General features: G+C 43.6%; 1 protein-coding gene and 1 pseudogene across 2 annotated transcripts in view; one reads left to right on the plus strand and one right to left on the minus strand.

Moving 5' to 3' along the window:
- Positions 1 to 14,431, minus strand: part of LOC133387365 (mpv17-like protein 2) — a 27,977-nt pseudogene extending 13,546 nt beyond the window's left edge.
- The window catches only part of RHOC (ras homolog family member C), a 55,131-nt gene continuing 52,750 nt past the window's right edge, over positions 14,183 to 16,563 (plus strand). The window contains exon 1 of one of the 2 annotated variants that reach the window (XM_061631995.1): positions 14,183 to 14,351. The gene's annotated coding sequence lies outside the window, so the exon portion shown is untranslated. Of the gene's footprint in view, positions 14,352 to 14,399; positions 14,576 to 16,563 lie in introns of those variants that run through there. The other variant, XM_061631996.1, reaches the window with a different exon arrangement.

Below are 16,563 nucleotides of genomic sequence, written 5' to 3' on the forward strand. Positions count from 1 at the left end.
AGCTTCTAGTGATAGTTCTGGCTTAATTTGTTCTAACACCCAATTATTTGTCTTTTTCACAGTCCATGGTATCCGCAAAGCTCTCCTCCAACACCACTTTTCAAATGAGTTGAATTTTCTCTTATCCACCTTTTTCACTGTCCAACTTTCACATCCATACATAAAGATCGGGAATACGATGGTCTGAATGATCCTGACTTTAGTGTTCAGGGATACATCTTTGCATTTGAGGTCATTTTCTAGTTTTCTTATAGCTGCCCTCCCCAGTCCTAGCCTTCTTCTGATTTCTTGACTATTGTCTCCATTTTGTTAATGACTGCGCCAAGGTATTGATAATCCTTGATAAGTTCAATGTCCTCATCAATTTTAAAGTTACATAAAACTTCTGTTGTCATTACTTTAGTCTTCTTGATATTCAGCTGTAGTCCTGCTTTTGTGTTTTCCTCTAACTTTCATCAGCATTCGTTTTAAATCATTACTGGATTCTGCTAGTAGTATGGTATTGTTTGTACATCTTAAATTATTGATATTTCACACCTCCTTCAGGTGGTTCAATCCCGCTTTTCATATATGTTCTGCATATAGATTAAACAAATAGGGTGATAAAATACACCCATCTCACACTCTTTCTGGGAACCATTTGGTTTCTCCATATTCTGTCCTTACCGTAGCCTCTTGTCCAGAGTATAGATTGCACATCAGGACAATCAGATGCTGTGACATCCCCATTTCTTTTAAAGCATTCCATAGTTTTTCATGCTCTACACAATCAAAGGGTTTGCGTAGTTTATAAAGCACAGGGTGATTTTCTTGTGAAATGCCTTGGTCCATTCCATTATCAAACTTACGTGTGTGATATGATCTCGGACACCTCTTCCCTTTCTAAATACAGCTTAGACATTTGGCATTTCTTGCTCCGTATATGGTTACAGCCTTTGTTGTAGAATCTTCAGCATTACTTTACTTGCATGGGATATTAAGGCAATAGTTCAATAATTGCTGCATTCCCTGGGATCCCCTTTGCGGCCTACTACCGAAATAAAGCACAAACACTATTCGTTGGATTGAATCATGGGCCACTTTATTAACAGAATCCAATTAGAATAATGAACCTGCAGAGGGAAATTAAGTGCAGGAGCATCCTGATGATCCAGGCAAAGCCTGCTTGCAGCTATAGGGCGACCAAACCCTGCCTGAGCCAGGGGCTGCCCTGTGCCAGGCCCCAGCTCAGGCCACACCCTGAAGATGTGTAGAGGGTCCAACCGACGTCACCGCCCCTCAGGGCCCTGAAACCCCGAGCAGATGAGGCACATTGTCCCCATAGGTGGCCTGTATTCTGCCCCTGGGCCGTATAGCCCTGAGCTGCAGGCCTCCAGACTGCCTATCACCCCCAAAGGTGCCTAAAGGTGCCCTTCCCTTTTACCTTTTCCCGCACTTCTTCACCACAGAAGGGGGACAAGCCTCTGCTTAGCCCCCCTTCACCCCACACCCAATAAGCAGCTCATGCAGGCCCCTCTGCAGGTCCATCAGAAGAATATTGTTGCCCACATCCATCAGATGCACGCTGTCTGGCCGAAACAGCTCCACCCTGTCATGTATAATCTGTGGGTGGTGAATGACTGAACCCCCAAAATCCATCAGGGCCCTCTGGATTTGCCTGTTCACCTTTTTGCAGGCCCTGTCCATCCCCCATGGGTCACCAGTGTAGTTCCATCTCCTGCGCGGCAAGATGTCAGACCATACCACATGCACCTCCAGCCAATGATCTGCAATGGCCCGGAGGTCACCACACGCCTGCTTGATCAAGGCCTTGCCCTTCAACAGGCCCAAGTCGTTACCCCCCAGGTGGATGACCAGCAACTGGGGTACTGCCTGCTCCCCAGCCGGCTGGAACAAAGTGGGAAGGAGCCCATCCCAGCGCATCCCTCGGCGGCCAAGCCACTGCACTGAGGCCCATTGACTGAGCCCCAGCTGCGTCCTAAAGTGAGAGCTTGCCATCCTGCAGCCCACCCAGAAAACCATGCTGTGACACAGAGTAGGATGCATGCCTGCTCCCTTCCCGTCCTGTGGCCTGCCAAAATAACAACAGCCAACGTTAGGAGGAAGGGTTTAAATTTCCCTTTCATTTCTCATCTTCCAGCACTATCTCATGTTGCATTTTTTATAGTCTATTCATACGGTTTTCATGGTAAGAGGTATTCAGAGGTGGTTTACCATTGTCTTCATCTGCGTCTGCATGCATCTTCGTCTGGTGTCTCAGCTTTGACCATTCCGTCTTGGGTGACCCTGCTAGGAGTCCAGCCTCAGCAATCAATAGTAATAATAATATGCTGATCACTAGATGGAATATTAAATGGGGGAAGAAGAAATGTGCTTTCCCATCCTGTGTTTCAAAATCTGCAGCAGTTACAGGTCTAAACTTGCATGAAATCCACATTGTTTTCAGACCTGGAAGCTCACTCCCACACCTCCAGATGTGCAGTGACATGTTATTAGTTGCTCCATAGTGAAGCAAAAGTAAAGGCTCTTCTTTACAGTCCCAGACTCTTTTGTTTTATTTTGTTTTGCTGAAACCAGGGCTATCCTCATTGCGATGCACATGAAATGTCTGCTCTACCCACCACCATACAAAGACAGACCCATAATCCAACCACTATGCTGGTTACATTGTTTACAGTGTGCATATGGTCTGTACTGCAATGAGCTACTTGGCTTACAAAAATGAATGCCTTGTTCTCTCCAGTCAGGACATCCAAAAGTGAAGTATTCCAAAGCATTCAGTTTCAATGCTCATGTTGTCTTTAGAAGTACATACAGCAGCAGGGATACTAGGCACATCACAACAGTCCATGTTGCTTTCTGTGATGAATGCACGGCTGAGGCCAAAAATATGAGCCGGATTTTCTGTTGCTCCCAACAAGTTCAGTTGACTAAACTGTGCCCAGTGTGTGGGGAGGCAACAGCCACAGTTTGTATGCAGCCCCTGGAAGGTTGCCCATGGGTGAAGGCAGTCTTTTGGCCAAAAATGTTTTCCCATCCTTGCTTTACATAGATCCCATATGAAATCTAACATTTTCCTAATGTTACAAAATAACTGCTTTTTATTAATTTGCAATTTATTTTTGTAAATATATAAATGTCCTCACTTCTAGTTTTGGCAACTAAAACTGCACACATTGGAAGAATATTTAGAATATATTTAAAGCTGACAGAATTAAAATTAAAATATGTTTAAAGTTTTCTCCCTGTACCTCTGAAGTCATAGTAAAACAGTTCAGCAGATTCTAACCCTTGGATAGAACCACCTCTTTAAGATCCCAGTTGTCTTGATATTTAATGAAAGATAGCTAATAAAAGATTTGATCTGATTTGATGTGAGTGGGGCAGTGAATCCACTCTGGGTTTTAGTCTGAACTGGGAAAAACAGAAGGGAGTAGAAAAAGAGGAAGGCCAAACAAGGGATGGATTGATTCCATAAAGGAAGCCACAGACCTGAACTTACAAGATCTGAACAGGGTGGTTTACAACATATGCTATTGGAGGTTGCTGATTCATAGGGTTGCCATAAGTCGAGATCGATTTGAAGGCACGTAACAACAATAAAAGAAAAAGGCACTTTTGGAAGCTGATAGATTTGGACCTTAAGGGCCATTCTGTCAGCTAGGGCTTGAGAAAATAAGTGTCTCCTCTCCACAATGGACGCTGGTGGCTCCAATGTGAGTGGGGCAGTGAATCCGCTCTGGGTTTAGTCTGAACTTTTGAGCTGTCCAAGGTCCTTCAGTAACAGGATACAAATGCTTTGCAACCAAAGCCAGTCAGTCCATATTTTCTGTTTGCTGCATTTTAAAATTACAGTGGTTTGTTTTGTTTTTTGTTTTACAAGCAACGTGTAGGAATGCTGTAATTTCCAGTGTCTGAATACTGTTAAAACAACACAAGAAGTGGTAAGAACCCATTTTAAAATCAAATGTAAAGTCTGATCAAGTCTAATCTAATACAAACATGGGGAACTGAAATATTTAATAAGGATGCAAAAATACGGTCTTACCTGGCTGCAACCCTGTAACTTACCTAGAAGTAAGCCCAACTAAGCTTGGCTAATTTCTGAATAGACTAGATAACAGTATTGGGACAATTAAGGTAAAAGAAAACAAAAGACATGATACCCAGAGACATGTGCTCTGCGGTATATGACTAAAGATTTGTAGCACCATTTCCCCTTTAGAGGAGGAGTCCTCTGGGAAATTTATTTCCACTCCTCACACCTCTAGAGAGAAGAGTGTCATAATTCTTTCCTAAGGCTGATGAGCACAATTGCTTAGCTATGTGTTAACAGTGGTAGCCTGTTAGAATGTAAATAATAGTTAAAGAATGGCGGGGGTACTTTCCATCCTTGTTTTATAAGGCTGCCACTTTTTCCTAACATTTCCCCCATGCCTTTGACAGCTGCATGAAGGGAGAAAATCTAATGAGTTCGGCTTTACCTATCACTGTGTCACCGTGCTGTGGGGACACAACCCTAAATGTCAGTCTCATGCACAGAAATCTTGCCAGAAAGAAAAGAGTCTACAATTAGGCTCTGCAAGCAGCATGACGATTAATACTGCAAATCCTATCAAAATGTATGAGCTGGAAGTAAACCACACTGAAATAAATGGTCTTATTTTCAAATAAACCTGACTAGGATCAGGCCACAAGGCTTTAGATGCCAAATCAGTTCTTTCAATGAACTTTCCATCTCAGAAAATAGTATTTCTGTAAAACAGAAGATCCATCTCCGAGTAACCAAGATGTATTTTTTTAAAAAAAGTTTAAGCAGTATCCAAAGTCTTCCAAAATCTTCAAAAACAATAAAACAATCATTTTAGCTATCCCATTCAGTAGCTAGAAATCATGCAAGCCAAACCTATGAACTCACTGGCACAGGGTTAGACTAGATGACCTTTGAAGTCCCTTCCAAATTTACGATTTTAGGTCCCACTGAATTCAATAGCACTGCCAAGTAAGTGGTTTTTAAAGGCTGTAATCTTGTGCTCATTTACCTTGACAGAAGTTGTGCTGAACATAGTGGGACTATGGAGTAAATCTGCATAGAATTGGGACTAGGATGTTAGTCCTAGGTGCTAGCAAGTTAGAACAGCTGATAAAAGTAGGAAGGCAGCCAGATGGTAAAGAAGGACAGGGCTCCTGTATTTTAATAGCTTTGTAGAATTTCATCAGGGACAGCTTTTCCTGCTCCATCCTGCAAGCTGCCCCTGCCCATGTTTCCTATTCTGAGCATCTGAGCCTAGAAGGTTGTACTGGACGGAGATGCTGGAGAAACAGAATGACCAGATATAAATTAGTATGCTGTGTTAAGACACAATCGGGTAACTGTGCATTGTTTCCTTAAATTTAACCTAGTTCCTCCCTTTTCCCTTGGATCAGGAGAAATCTTGCTGCAGGCCTATGCTCCAATCCCTACCAAGAAGCCATATTTTGTTAAAACACACACACACCTGTTAGTATGAGCTGGTTGTTATGTTACTGTGGACTAGAATGGGCCACCAAACCCTGGAATGAGGACATATAGCTTGTGCAGGTATCACAGATGGTATGGAGGGGTTCTGCCATAGCTTGACATAAAGGAGGAAAGCGCTCCTGCAGGATAGATTCTATGTGGGAAAAGCAAAACCCAATGTATTAAATTCATATATGAAAATGGTGTTTAAATGATAACAGATTTCGAGAAGCAGTCAGAGCCTTGAAGAGTAAGGCAGGAAAAGTAAGGCAAGGATGCCAGTGGCAGGAAATAACATGTTAAGTGGCAAGCAAGAGTATCTGCAGAAATATTTCTCATGGGAGGGTCAAGATCTATGAATTGCCACGACAGGCCATTGGCAATCCACTCTACCTACCATTGCATTTATAATTCGGGGGGGGGGAAGCACCCCCACTGCAGACACCCTTAGTAGCAAGGCTGATACAGTTTTGCATCTGCAGCAGAAAGGGGATAATTCAGAGGCTTGAGGTCAGTCACGTCCACAATTTTTGCTCTTCTCCAGCTGGAAGGCTAGATGAATAATTCCTAAATGGTTACATTCAATAGATTTGAACACAATTCATTATATTTAGCAGCCAGCATTTTTATTCTGCAAAGCCTCTCAGCTGTTACACAAATACATCATCTGAGCATTAAGTACAACAGATCTCTCTTTGTTGGGGGTAGAAGAGGATGCGGAGCCCTCTTCCCCTAAGGAATGAAGGATAACAGAAGGCAGCACAAAAAGTGGAGCAAGGTGCAGAACTAAAGAATGAATATTAACAATGAACACAGGAGCAACAGAACCAGAAACTCCCCCATTTTCAAAATCAGGAGGAGGAATCAAGTGTAAACTGCAAACAAGGGTTGAGTGTAATGCCCAGTACTCACATAACATATGGGAGTTCATATCAGGTTGCTAATCCTAAATATTTGAGAAGGGGATGGGTTTGGAAATTAGGCTAAGCCTGCAATCAGATATCCCCTCAAGTTCAGATAGGGTGCAGTGCTTAGAGTACAGAACATGATCATCAAATATACTAGCAGTGTGGAAGCTCCAGCCTGTGGGACCTAAGTTTTATTTATTTATTATATTTATATGCCACCTTTCCTCCAGGGAGCTCATAGTGGTGTACATGGTTTTGCCCTCTCCATTTTATCTTCACAACCCTGTGAGGTAGATTAGTCCAAGAGACAATGACTTGTCCAAGCTCACCCAAGTGAGGTTCATGGCTGAGTGGGGATTTGAACTCTAGTCTCCCTGGTCATATTCCAATACTTGAATCATTACACCACACTGGCTCTCAAAATTAGGCCTGGCAGGGGTCCCAGTTTGGTCCAGGAAACTGTTTCCCACAAACCATGCACACCTGCTCCACAACTGATGTCACATGTGATGTCCGGTAGGGATACAGCAATGAAAGAACAACTGGGAACTTAAAAGTGAACTCTCAATTGTTTTGTAAGTCGGGTTCCCTGTCAGTGCTGATCAGCTCTGACAAGGAGCCCCACGGGGACTGATTGCCCGAAAGAATTCCCTGTCATAGTTGGCCTATGGGTGTATGTGTGGTGGGGGAGAATTACGGATCTGGCCAATAGGCCGATCCATTTCCCCACCCCTAACCTGCATCTTTTCTAGCAACCCCCCCCCAATATCTTTGGAGCATCTTACAAAAATGTGGTGCCTTGAGTTCTTGATTAGAGCAGTATTACATGCAGCACCAGGTGGCTGTGCCTAGCTGCCATGTTAATTTCCTACCATGCCCCAGAGTGATGTTATCACATGAGCATTGTGAAAAATTCATATGGCAGCTAGATCCAGCCAATTGGCACTGCTGAAAGCCAGAGCAGATTTGTATTTAATAGGGGGCTCAGGGGAGACATTGGATGTGGTTCCTGTGGTTCCTGCCAGGCTCCTAGGCCTTGGTGGTTGCCCAAGGATGCCAGGTGCAGATGCTGGCCCTGAGTTTTTATAACATACTCGCACATGCTCATACATACAGATATTGACCACCCAGTTACAAATAAGTCCCATGGATATTTTGTTGACTCTTTTCTTGGTCAACGTGCATAGGTTTGAACTACACCTCTCCCATGGGGTTGAACTTGCCCCTTCATTAGTATGCAAAAACCAAGCACACAAGGATCCATCATGTGCTTCATGTCACACATAGGTTTTGTTTTTTGTTTCTATTGGCTAAAGTAGAAATGACAATATGCAAATACGTATAAGTATCTAGGGGTCCCACACACAGAGACACAATTAACAGCCATCTATATGTGTGTGTGGGATTAATACTAGGGAGTGTGACATGTGGGGAGAATATTTAATCCTTTTTCCACCATGATCCTGATGAAAATCACCCCTAAATCACACCACAAAGCTGCTATTAGTCCCAGAAGGGAATCTTCCATTGCCATGAAATATACACAAAACTAGGAATCTAGTCCCCCCTCTAGGAAGCACACCTTAATGTGGTGAGGCGATTTGAGAGTGTTGAAGAAGCTGACAGCCATGCCGTCAGCAATCTAGACCAAGAGGCTAGACTCCTAGCAGGGTCACCCAAGGCAGAATGGTCAAACCTGAGACACCAGATTAAGATGCATCGAAACTCAAAGGAAGGCAATGGTCAACCACCTCTGAATACCTCTTACCACGAAAACCCTATGAACACAGTATCCAAAATGCAACACAAGACAGTGCTGGAAGATGAGACCCCCTAGGTCAGAAAGGACTCACCGAGCTACTGGGGAAGAACAAAGGACAAGTACGAGTAGCACTGTGACTAATGATGCAGCTGGGTCAAAGCTGAAAGGAAGCCCAGAGGCTGATGCGCAGATGCGAAAGGAGAGTCCGGAGTTGTACGATGCACACAATAGGAACATGGAATGTGAGAAGCATGAACCAGGGAAAGTTAGAAATTGTCAAGCAAGAAATGGAGCATATCAACATTACAATACTTGGCGTGAGTGAATTAAAATGGACTGGAATGGGACATTTTCAATCTGGCAACTACAAAATATTTTATGCAGGAAATGAGAAATCAAGAAGAAACGGGGTTGCTTTAATACTGAGAAGTGATGTAGCAAAAGCAATTAGGAGCTACAACGCAAGGTCTGAGCGAGTGATATCAATGAGATTAAAGGGGAAACCTATTAACATAACCATCATCCAAGTCTACGCTCCAACATCTTTAAACACAGAAGAAGAATTGGAGAGATTTTACGCAGAAGTACAGGAGGAAATTGATCACACACCAAAACAAGATATGATGATAATCATGGGGGACTGGAATGTAAAAGTAGGGAACAGAGAAGAACTAGGAATTGTGGGGAAATGGGGCTTAGGTGACAGAAATGAAGCAGGAGAAAGACTTATTGAATTCTGTGAAGCCAATGATTTGTTTTTTGCCAACACATTTTTTGAGCAACCAAAAAGACGACTGTACACATGGACATCACCGAATGGTCAATATAGGAATCAAATTGATTATATAATTGGCAACAGAAAATGGAGAAGTTCCATATTTTCTGCAAAAACAAGACCAGGAGCAGACTGATTGTATAAAAAATCAGAGTAAAGCTAAAGAAGAACAACAAAGCAATCATAATGCCAAAATACAATTTAAATAACATCCCAGAAGAATATAAAGATCAAATAAGAAACAGGTTTGAGGCTCTAAACTTAGTTAACAGAAAACCAGAAGAACTATGGACTGAAGTCAGAGACATTATCAGGGAGGAATGCAAAAAGACAATACCTCTTGTTAAAAAGAGAAAAAGACCTCAATGGATGACTGAAGAAACTCTTAAAATGGTTAAAGAGAGAAGGAAAGCAAAAGCATAAGGAGACAGAAACACGGTCAAAACCCTAAATGCAACTATACAACAACTAGTACGTAGGGACAAAGAAAACTATTACAATAGTTATTGTATAGAAACAGAAAAGGACAACAAAATGGGAAGAACAAGAGCCCTATTCCAAAAGATTAGAGAAATGAAAGGGAAATTTATACCAAGAGTAGGGATGTTGAATAATCAAGAGGGGAACACACTGACTGACCGAGATGAAATAAAAGGAAGATGGAAGCAATACACTGAAGAACTCTATAAAAGATATGCCAGGATGACAGATTCATTCATGGAGGAACCATATGATGAAGAACCAGAAATTTTAGAATGGGAGGTGAAAGCTGCTCTTAAAATTCTTGGAAAAAACAAATCACCAGGAATAGACAGCATAACAATAGAGTTGCTACAAGCTACTGAGGCTGAATCTGTCCAAATTTTGACAAACAATTGTTAAGAAATATGAAAAACTAAACAATAGCCCACAGACTGGAAGTGTTCAATATATATCCCAATTCCAAAGAAAGGGGATCCCAGAGAATGCAGTAATTACCGAACTATTGCCTTAATATCCCATGCAAGTAAAGTAATGCTCAAGATTCTACAAGAAAGGCTCTTACCATATATGGAGTGAGAAATGCCAGACGTCCAAGCTGGATTTAGAAAGGGAAGAGGCACCAGAGATCATATCGCAAACATACGTTGGATAATGGAACAGAGCAAAGAATTTCAGAAGAAAATCACCCTGTGCTTTATAGACTACAGCAAAGCCTTTGACTGTGTAGATCATGAAAAACTATGGAATGCTTTAAAAGAAATGGGGGTGCCACAGCATCTGATTGTCCTGATGCGCAACCTATACTCTGGACAAGAGACTACTGTCAGGACAGAATATGGAGGAACCGATTGGTTCCCCATCGGAAAGGGTGTGAGACAGGGTTGTATTTTATCACCCTATTTGTTTAATCTGTACGCAGAATTATCATACGGAAAGCGAGATTGGACCAAGATGAAGGAAGTGTGAAAATTGGAGGGAGAAACATCAATAATTTAATATATGCAGGCGATATCATACTCTTAGCAGAAACCAGTAATGATTTGAAATGAATGCAGATGAAAGTTAAAGAGGAAAGCACAAAAGCGGGAATACAGCTGAACGTCAAGAAGACTAAAGTAATGACAACAGAAGATTTATGTAATTTTACAGTTGACAATGAGGACATTGAACTTGTCAAGGATTATCAATACCTCAGCACAGTCATTAACCAAAATGGAGACAATAGTCAAGAAATCAGAAGAAGGCTAGGACTGGGGAGGGCAGCTGTGAGAGAACTAGAAAAGGTCCTCAAATGCAAAGATGTATCACTGACCACCAAAGTCAGAATCATTCAGACCATGGTAATCCCGACCTCTATGGATGGATGTGAAAGTTGGACAGTGAAAAAGGTGGATAAGAGAAAAATCAACTCATTTGAAATATGGTGCTGGAGGAGAGGTTTGCTCATACCATGGACTGAGAAAAAGACAAATAATTGGGTGTTAGAACAAATTAAACCAGAACTCTCACTAGAAACTAAAATGATGAAACTGAGGTTATCATACTTTGGACACATCATGAGAAGACATGATTCACTAGAAAAGACAATAATGCTGGGGAAAACAGAAGGGAGTAGAAAAAGAGGAAGGCCAAACAAGAGATGGATTGATTCCATAAAGGAAGCCACAGACCTGAACTTTCAAGATCTGAGCAGGGTGGTTCATGACAGATGCTTTTGGAGGTCGCTGATTCATAGGGTCGCCATAAGTCGTAATCAACATGAAGGCACATAACACAACAAAAATCCAACTATTGTTGTGACGGACATTAGAATTGCTGCACTAGAGCCACTGGCTAACATCTGGAGGGCCATCTCTGTATTAGAACAGGTGTGGTCAACTTGGTGCTCTCCTGATGCTTTGGACTACATTTCCATCAGCCCCAGCCAGGGATAATGGGAACTGTAGCCCACAATATCTGGAGGGCATTCGGAGATGACCCTGAATTAGAGTAACTATGTTGGCCTTCCTGAACGACCACTTACAGCTGAATCCTGTTTACTAAGATGTAAGTCCTACTGAGTTCAATGGATTTACACTCAGATAAGTGCATGAAGGATTGCCATCTCTTGACTGTTCTCCTTAAATACAGTATTCTGCATACACTTTTCTTCAGAGGATCATTTATTCACAGGAAGTATGACCAGGAAGAAAACTATGAAGATGGAGAATAACGTTGCTGCAAGTTGCATCAGGGTAAATATGAAACTAGAATAAAACCCAAATAAAGCCGGATGAAATGACAGTCTTTCAGACAGGGACCTTCTTCAGGCTGCTCCCTGCATGTGGTCAAGTATAATCAGGCTGTGGAAAGTGAAAGGGATGTAAATGTATGCTGTTGATTTGTATAAGAAGCTGTACCTCAGATATTCCCCATCCTGTGATACGCCTTCAAGTGCAAGCACACCCTTAATACCTGAAGATGGATGGCCCTTCTAATTTCCCCTGGCAAGTAACAGATGTAAAAGCTCTTCCTATTAATCTAAAGCAGATGTCTAATACTTTTATTTCTCCTATTGATCCATCAGTTAATCAATCAATGACAACTCTTCTCTCCCTTGAGATGAAGGCCTTGGCAAAAGACAAGTAGTTTGGGCTAGTCCGGTTATCTATCCAACTGTGCAGAGTCAAAGCCATTCTCTCCTTTGCCTCCTGCACGGTTCACCCTTGATAGTCATTGTAGGCAGTACAAATAGTAAAGGCATTTTCATGGTCTCTTTAACAATGTGCATGGTTGCACAGAAGGGAAATGCTGCAGCCAGGAGTAGTTGGGGGACATTTTCTGCATACCGATTCCTGTTTGATGTCCATGTTTGTAACTGATGTTCCTCCCCAGATGCAAACTGTTGGTCATATGTAACAGCCTTGCTCTATGATTTGCTCTGCAGCTGAGCACAGGATAAAGTAAGATGCTGCCAGTGCTTGCTCAAGGGGACATCTTCTGAATCCAGGTAAGGCTTTTTCCTCGGTGTTGTCTCCCAGTGCCACTGACTGCTAACTTTAAGGTTCAGAGAAGCTGTCACCACAATAAACAACTACAGAAATCTCCCCAAATGCAACTATTTATTCTTATTCACTGAAAGTATATCCCTTCCTCCTGAAGTAGCCTAGGACAGCAACTAAGGGCTAGATCAATCATTACAGTTTTTACTTGGGGTATCACTCTTGCAGGTTATCCTAATGACCAGATGCTCACAAAAACATAATGCTTGATGTTTCACTTGCTTACCAATGCTCAAATTTCACTGCTATACCTATTTTCCAATGCAATCAATACTAGGGATCCTTACTTTCTTGTCACATTTATAAACCCAATCAACCATGTCCTGTGGGCCACTCACAATTTAAAAATCAACCATCAAGAAATATTCTATTTCTATATTAAAATACTTTAAAGGTGCTCTTCATCAATTGGGTATCAGGGCAGTGTGCAAAATACAACCTAAAATGGTCATACCACGAGAGATACAAGCAATATATAATATTTTTCTAAGCCGTCACACCTTCATCCACATGGGGAGGGGCATGGCAGCAAGAGAGGAGAGGACATGAGGGAAGCAAGGATTGCTGGCGGGCGGGAGAGTTGGGTGGGAACCAAGCGAGCAGGGTAACTGGGTGTAGGCCAAGAGAGGCAAGTGGGCAGCTGTGGGGAGGGCCACCAAGTGAGACAAGTGGATGGGTGTCGAGTGACCTGAGCAGACAAGGGAGGAGGAGGAGAGTGAGCGGCAAGGGCGGCAAGTGGTGCAGGCGGCAGCAGCAGCAGCAGCAGCAGGCTGCATAGGAGGCAGGTAAATACCCTGAGTGGGGAGGCATCCTAGGTGCACTGCGCAGAGCTGAGCAGTGACGCTGTTTGCCGTAGGGGAACCAGCAGTGTGGGGCAGTGACACAGCGTAGGAACAGGTGAGGAGCATTAGCAAGCCCATGGCAACCGGCATGCGCCAACACCTGGAGGCACTGAGTTGAATTGTGAGGGGGTTGGCGAGGAAAATGGGGTGTCTCGGAGCATTTGCGAGTGCCTGCAAGGGCACATTTGCAAGTGTATGTGTATGTGTTCGTGTGTGTGTGTGTGTCTGCTATGCCATTACCCTATAAGTTTCTATCCTACTCCAACCCACATGCCTTTCTGTCATTCTGGTGCTCATGGCAGGATTTTATAGGGATTCTGCCCATTTCTTTCCCTTGGCCCTGAGCTACACTCACAGTCACACACAAACTCCTCTCGAGAGGCATTTCTTCCTTCCCACCCGCTGGGTAGCCCACGGAACCTAATTTCCACGTCGGGACTCAGGTTCGAAGAATGTCTAAACAGCATCCGCACGGTGCCTCCCGCCTCCTCAATCGCACGCGCCGAACTTTCTAACAAAAGAGGGCGTGGCTCCTAGGGAAATACGAACGACTGAACTTCTCACCAGCGGAACTTTCTGTTTTACAAACGAGGAGCAGCTCCAGCGCAACGACTGATTTCTTGAAAAGAAGCAGTAGCGTCATGTCGAGGCCCAAGCCTGAAAAGAAAGCTTTTATTTTCTCCCCTAATCTCAGACGGGCAGACCGCTATTACTCAGTCGAAGAAAAAGGCGTTCTACGTATGCTCAGAGGCACCGAACACTTGTGCGCTCTGGACTGCGTCCTCCTGACGCTCGAAATAGCGGCCCTTCGAGACGCGCGACTCGAGGTACCTCCCGCCGGAGTTGCACGCCGCAGCTGTTCACCCGGACTTCACCCGTTCCCAGTTCCTCCCTGAGGCGGGCCGGGAGGCGGCCCCGGAGCCTCTGTCAATCTCGTCATGCGAGTCCGGTCCCGCCTCTTCGATCCCAGAGCCGCGCTTAGTCGGGACAGACGGCGGAAGAGGGGAGTGAGCGCAGTTGAAGCTCGGCTGGGTGTTAAGGTAACGGGGAATTGCGGGGAGGAGGAGGGGTCTGGATTGTTTGGGGACTCAGCCCGGAATATTTTTCCCGTAGATTGGTCTTCACACGAGTATGGACTTGGGTGTGCCCATAAAGTAGCCTGGCTTCAATAAGGAAGGATTTGAGGAGGGGGAAAGAGGTTATTGGAGAAAAAAAGAAGCTTTGCGTCGGCGCCGACGGTTGTCTGGACTGGAGTGAGAGTGGGGTGGGTAAGCTGTGACCATCTTGTGGGGGAGGTTTTGGAAGTGGGGATATATATCGTTATGAGGTGTAGGAGCAGTTACACCAGACGGTTTGGAAGGAATCCAACCCCTTACGCATATTTACTCAGAAGTAGACCCAGCTGTTGAATGAGGCAAATGTCCACAGAATCGCATGTGGGATTGTAACCCTAATGGGTATTGTAGCCTGGTTCTATACATGTATATGCAGAAATAAGCCCCACTGAGTTCAATGGGACTTAAACCCTTAGCAACCGTGTGTAGGGTTAGTACCTTTTTAACTGCTGTAGCGTTTGCTATCAGAGTGGTTCAAAGAGGTGAAAAGGGAGGAACTTTTATCTTCGCCCGTTCAACCTGTGCTTATGGACGGAGTGGAGAAAGTGAGGTTTGCCTAGTTATTTCAGGTTAATGCACAATCTGAATGCATGTGGATATGATAATGTGTTGCGGGTGGCATTAGAGACAATGCATGTAATTCCTGCAGAGCATGCTGTGGGGTGCTGAGCAGTGGGGAGAATGGGGAGGGCAGTGGTTGTGATTTTTCTGGGTGGGTTGGAAGAGGTGAAACAATCTAGGCTGAAATGGAAGGTTTGCATTGTGGACAGGTACATTATTTACTTCACTTTTAACCTGTCTTGGAGTCAAAGGAGCTCCTGCAGCAGCTGATGATACAAAATCAAAAATTTAAAGTAACTTTAAAAAATGAAATGAATTTCAGATTCCAACAGAAACTTAAAAACAGTAGTGAGACAGATTAAACACCCCCTCACTTTTTCCTGCCATCTCAAAAAGCCTGGGGGAATAAAAAAAGCTTTATTCAAAATCTTGCTTTCAAAGCAAGGCAGGAAAGCATTCAACCACATAGGGGCCATCCCAGAAAAGGCTTTGCTCATGGTACCTGGTTTGTAGTACCTCACTTGCTACGTATGAGGCAGAAGTTGTGAGGAGCAAATGGTGCATGTGGGAAGAGAACTTGCTGGCAGGCCACTCAGTGTGTGTGTGTGTGCGTGTGTAGTTTCAGACAATGCCTCTTGATTGTGAAAATGAACCCTCCAAGTTGGCTGAGGATGCTAACCAGTTTTTGATCTCTAAAAGGCAAGGGGTTGTGCCTCAAGCCTGGCTGGGAGTTGTTTCCTGCTCTGACCTTGAAAGTGCTGCCCCGAATCCTGGAGTTATAAGGACTGCATGTTTTTTCCTTGTTACAGGAATTATGAGGATGAAGTAACTTTCCTTTGTCAATGAGTAACTTTAAATCATGCATGCTTAAATACACTTCCTCCTTTGTTACTGCTTAACATGGTTAGGCGCTGTGCTGTGGCTCAAATTAATTATTTTATACTTGCCATTTTAATGCCATTCTTCAATCATATTCCCAGGACATGGTTTTAAAATCTGGATCCTGTTCATCTTTCCTTGTGTTCTTTAGGGAAAGTGTTCTATTCCCTGGTCTCCTCTGCTTTTCAGGAATTGTGATGGGTTGAATCTTTTGCAAGGAAATTGAAAAAACATAACTGCTAGTGAGTAACTGAGCATGGGTGGGAGCTCTGATAGGCAAAAGAAGCAAATGTTGCAGGGAAAGAAAAGCAGCCAGCTGAGAGTGTTTCTCAGCAGGCAACAGCTACCAAATAATCACGTTTATATTGCTGAAGGTAGAAGAGGAATCTGGTTTGAACCAAGCAGGCTCTTTCAGGATTTCTTCCTCACCTCTGCTCCCCTTTCCTAGTTTGCTGAGTACCTTTTTCTGTCTGTTGCATTTCCTTGTATGAGGGTTCCTGACAAACTGGCTTGCCGTGTGATGTAGAAAGGAGATTGTGCTAATAGTTTAGGAGCAAGGAAACATTCCAAAACCATGACAGAACAGTGCGGTCTCTCCCTCTCCCTCACCCTCTCCCCCTCTCTCCCTCCCCCTCTCTCCCTCTCCCTCTCTCTCTCTCTGTGCTTAGAATCTAGCAACATAGTTTTTTCAGTGCAA

Source organism: Rhineura floridana, chromosome 6, assembly GCF_030035675.1.
Source record: "Rhineura floridana isolate rRhiFlo1 chromosome 6, rRhiFlo1.hap2, whole genome shotgun sequence".
Lineage (NCBI taxonomy): Eukaryota > Metazoa > Chordata > Lepidosauria > Squamata > Rhineuridae > Rhineura > Rhineura floridana.